The sequence below is a fragment of the Galeopterus variegatus genome, unplaced genomic scaffold (assembly GCF_000696425.1).
Source record: "Galeopterus variegatus unplaced genomic scaffold, G_variegatus-3.0.2 Scaffold1127, whole genome shotgun sequence".
NCBI lineage: Eukaryota > Metazoa > Chordata > Mammalia > Dermoptera > Cynocephalidae > Galeopterus > Galeopterus variegatus.
The window spans coordinates 78618-83952 of record NW_007727238.1 but is presented as its reverse complement, the minus strand read 5'-3'; positions in this window follow the sequence as shown (position 1 = coordinate 83952).

The following is a 5335-nucleotide window of genomic DNA, read 5'->3' as shown; positions in this document are numbered from 1 at the left end:
TACAAATTTATTAAATACAAGTTTTACCTGGCACGGGAGCCTTCATAAAATGAAGACCCAAAGATGCAGTTAGAGTCAATCACTTATATACTGGATTGGACAAAGAATAGATAGTTGTGAAAAAGCAACTAAATTATGTGGGGAGGCTTTAAACATAAGAGTTATTTTAACAAGAGCTGTACAGAATTCTCTTGATCTCAACTTCTTGTCCTTGATGATAAGAATGTTGCTTTCCTTCTGTTATAGGGAGGACATCTTTCACATGAGAATATCATCTGCTTTTAAGAAGCAGAAGGAAAGTTAGAATGATCTTCTAGCACCTGCTGTTTTTTATGTGCCTTTAACTCAAAATAGTCAGTATGCCAGAGGAGTATATTTTTAACTTCTTCATTGGTACCTCTATGTTTAACATTTTGAAGAACTGCCAAACTGTTTTCCAAAACAGCTGCACCGCTTTGTATTCCACCAACAATGTGCAAGGGTGCTTCCAAAAGCTCGTGGAAAAATGGAATTAAAAGATAATATGAGCCCATGAACTTTTTGAAGATCCCTTGTATGAGGGTTCCAATTTGTCACATCCTTGTTAACACTTTGTTATTAACACAATTTGTTATTTTGATTTTTATTCTTGCCATCCTAGTAGGCGTGAAATGGTATCTCATTGTAGTTTTGATTTCTATTTCCCTAATGATTAGTGATGTTGACCATCTTTTCTTGTACTTATTGGCCATTTGTATGTCGACTTTGGAGAAATATCTGTTAAAATCCTTTGGCTATTTCTAAATTGGATTATTTGTCTTTGTATTATTGAGTTGTAAGAATTCTTCATATATTCTGGATACAGGTCCCTTGTCAGATATGTGATTTTCTCCCATTCTGCGGGTGTCTTTTCACTTTCTTGATGATGTCATTGTAGTTTTCATGTTCTCACTTTTTTTTTGGTGGCTAGCCTGTATAGGTGTCCGAACCCTTGATCTGCCCATGCTGTCACCAACTGAGCTAACCAGCCAGCCTTCCTATCTTAATTTGTATTTTTATTAGGAGAATGGCTCTTGAATTGTGTCAGATGTCTTTTTGATGTTAATAGCCTTCTGGTGTTATTCTCCTTAATTGGTTGTTGTGATGAATTATATTGATATATAATATGGATCCATCCTCGCCTTCCTAGAATAATCTGTTTGGTCAAGGGCAATTTTTCTTATGAGTCATGGTTGGATGTGAGTTGGTAATATTTTATTTAGGATTTTTGCTATTATAAGAAAATTGCTTATAGTTTTCTTGTTTTGTCTATGTTTAACAAGTGTTGGTATTAAGGTTATGCCAGTTTTTAAATGAAAATTAAGAGATTTCTATCTTTTATGTGTTAAAATAGCATAGACATTATCTTCTTTAAAGTTCAACTACAAACACATTTAGAACTGGTGCCTTTTTTAAATAGTAAATTTTAAATATTTTCTCTGATTACTGATCTTTATGGATTTCTACTTTGGGGGGATTAATTTTGGTAGTTTATGTTTGCTAGGTATTTCATATTTTCGTGGAGCTGCACATAATGTTTCATTAATTTGTTTTGATCACTTCCATACCTGTGGCAATAGCTCCTTTTTCGTTCCTAAAATTGAATGTGTGATAAACATGTATGTATATATATGAGGGTACTTCAAAAAGTTCATGGAAAGATTCCTATTATCTTTTTTTTTTTTCCCCTTTTTGTCTTTTTTCGTGACCGGTAACGGGATCGCAACCCTCGGTGTCGCACCCGCACCGCGCTCAACCAGTGAGCGGACCGGTCTCTATATGGGATCAGAACCCTCGGCAGGAGCGCCACTGCGCTCCCAAGCACCGCACTCTACCGAGTGCGCCACCAGGCCGGCCCCCTATTATCTTTTAATTCTATTTTTCCAGGTACTCTTTTTTTTTTGGCGGCTGGCCAGTTTGGGGATCTGAACCCTTGACCTTGGTGTTGTTATCAGCACTGTGCTGTAACCAACTGAGCTAACAGGCCAGCTTCCACATACTTTTTGAAGTACCGTCGTGTATATATACATATATATATATGTATATTTTTTCCTTTCTCTTTTACCTTGATCAAGATTCTAGTGAATATTTTGTTGTCTTTTTCTAATTTCTTAGGTTTAACACTTAGTCACTTATGTTTGGCTTTTCTTCTTTTTTTTTTTCCTTTTTGTCTTTTTTCGTGACCAGTAATGGGATCGCAACCCTCGGTGTCACGCCCGTACCGCGATCGGCAACGGGATCGCAACCCTCAGTGTCGCGCCTGCACCATGCTCAGCCAGTGAGCGGACCGGTCTCTACATGGGATCCGAACCCTCAGTGGGAGCGCCACCACGCTCCCAAGTGCCGCACTCAACCGAGTGCACCACCGGGCCAGCCCATGGCTTTTCTTTTTAAATACTAAAAACATTTTAGACTAAAATATCCTTTATAGCTTTAGCTGTATCTCAAAATTTGGTATGAAGTCTATAATTTCATTATCAAATTTTATCTTCAATCTTGACATGTTTGGAGAGTATTTCTTAACTGAAAACTGGGTTTGGTAGTTTGGTTATCTTTTTATGGTATATTTCTGATTTTACAGGATTGTAGTGAATATAACCTGCCAAAACTCTGGCTTTTTTTTTTTTTTTAGCAGCTGGCCAGTGTAGGGGTCGGAACCCATGACCTTGGTGTTATAACACTGTGCTGTAACCAAGTAAGCTAACTGGCCAGCCCCTAAAACTCTAATTTTTAAAATTTATCAAGGGCTGGCCAGTTTGCTCACTCTGGTGCTGACAACACCAAGGTCAAGAGTTCAGATCCCCTTACCAGCCAGCCACCAAAAAAAATAAATAAATAATCAAGATTTTTTTTTTCCTTTGAGTCCAAGTTACACAATTTAAAAATGTTTTTGTAAACTATGCCATGGGTCAAAGAGAAGACAGTATATTCATTGGACCCAATAAAGTTATATATTTATTATATTTTTCAAATCTGCTTTGCTTTTTTATGGATTTTACAGGATGGATCTACTTGATTCATCATTTTATAGAAGAGATACAATAAAATCTCTCAGCATAATTATGATTTTCTTAAACGTTTTATTTTGAAATAATTATAGATTCATAGGAAGTTGCAAAAATAAATTACAGGAAGTTGCATACATAGTACACAGAGGTCCCGTATACCCTTCACCCAGTTTTCCCCAATGGTTACATCTTATAAAATCATAACACAGTATAAAAATTTGGTACTTGAGGGCCGGCCCGGTGGCGCACTGCTACAGTGCGCCGCCTGGGAAGCGCGGCAGCGCTCCCGCCGAGGGTTCGGATCCCACATACAGACCGGCCGCTCACTGGCTGAGCGAGGTGCGGGAGCAGCACCGAGGGTTGCGATCCCATTGCCGGTCCCGGTCCGGTATGGGCGCAACACTGAGGGTTGCGATCCGTTGCCGGTCACGAAAAAAGACAAAAAGGAAAAAAAAAAAATTTGGTACTTGACATTGGTACAAGGCATGTGCGTAGTTCTGTCATTTTGTCATGTGTGTAGTTTTGTCTACGATAGTCAAGATACAGATCTATTACGCTTTCACAGTCTTTACCCCCCCCACCATCCCTAGCCCTGGCCACCAGTCATCTGTTTCCCAGCTCTGTAATTTCGTCATTTTGAGAATGTTATATAGATGGAACCATATAGTATGTGACATTTTGAGATTGTTTTTTCAATCATTATAATGTCCTTGAAAACCATCCAGTTTGTTGCCAGTGACAATAGTTCATTTCTTTTTATTGCTGAGTAGTAGTCCATATTGCAAATGCACAAGTACCACAGTTTGCTTAACCATTCATCTATTTAGGGACATTTTGGTTGTTCCAGTTTTGGGTTATTACAAATCAAGCTGCTATGAACAATCTTGCACAGGTTTTTGTGTACACATAAGATTTCATTTCTCAAAAAAAAAAAAAAAAAAAAAATTCGTTTCCCTGGGATGAATGCCCAGAAGTGCAATTGCCAATTGCTAGGTCATGTGATGAGTATTTTAGTTTCTAAAGAAACTGTCAAATTACTTTCCAGAGCGGCTGTATCACTTTGCATTCCCACTGGCAGTGTATGAGAGATCCAGTTTCTCTGCATCCCCTGTAGCATTTGGTAAAGACCAGTAGTCAGAGGAAAGAAAATAGTTAAAATTTACCATTTTAAAATGGCACCAGTTCTAATATGGGTTTATAGTTGAACTTTAAAGAAGATAACGTCTATGCCATTTTAACAAATAAAAAGTTACATATCTCCTGAACAGAACTGAGGTTACCAGAGGTGGGAAAGGGAGAGGAGGAGGGGGGTTAGCGAGAAATTGATAAATGGCCACAAAAAATTATTACATTGTGTAATTTTGAATATACTAACTATCCTGATTTGAGCATCACATATTGCACACAGATACTGATGTTCAATGTGGTACCCACTGATATGTACAATCAATTATGTTTCAATTAAAAAAAAAAGCCTAAGGCACAGGGAGGTGAAATAAAAAGAAAGTTACAAATCTCCTGAATTCCTTTTAAAAACCTGCATAACCTTAATATCAACGCTTGTTAAATATAATTAAAAAGCAATTATGATTTTTACGACATTATGTAGTTCTATGCATTTGTGCTGGTTTTATTTGTGAATGTTGAATAACCCTAAAGGTTTATGTAAGTTAGTAGGTTTTTTTTTTTTTTTTTGTGGTAAAGCATACATAACAAAAGAATTTCCATTTTAAGCACTTTTAAGCATACAATTGCATGGAACTAATTATATTCACAATGCTGTGTAACCATTACCTCTAAGTTAATACTTCTTTGTTGTATATTTTATTATTAAAAGAAGCCCCCCTTTTTTGTTAATCTATTGAGTACTTTGTTTTTTTTATTTTTTATTTTTTTTTATTATTTTTTTTTCCTTTTTGTCTTTTTTCGTGACCGGCTACAGATCGCAACCCTCAGTGTCGCGCCCGTACCGGACCAGGACCAGCAACGGGATCGCAACCCTCGGTGTTGCACCCGCACCTTGCTCAGCCAGTGAGTGGCCGGTCTGTATGTGGGATCCGAACCCTCGGCGGGAGCGCCACCACACTTCCCAAGCGGCGCACTGTAGCAGTGCGCCACCGGGCCGGCCCTCTATTGAGTACTTTGGACCTTAATTTTCACCTTGATGATTATATTCCCAGACCTACTTTCATTTTCTTTCATTTGCCTGGAATTTTTTTTTTTTCCTTTTTGTCTTTTTTCGTGTCCGGCAATGGATCGCAACCCTCAGTGTCGCACCCATACCAGACCGGGACCGGCAACGGGATCAC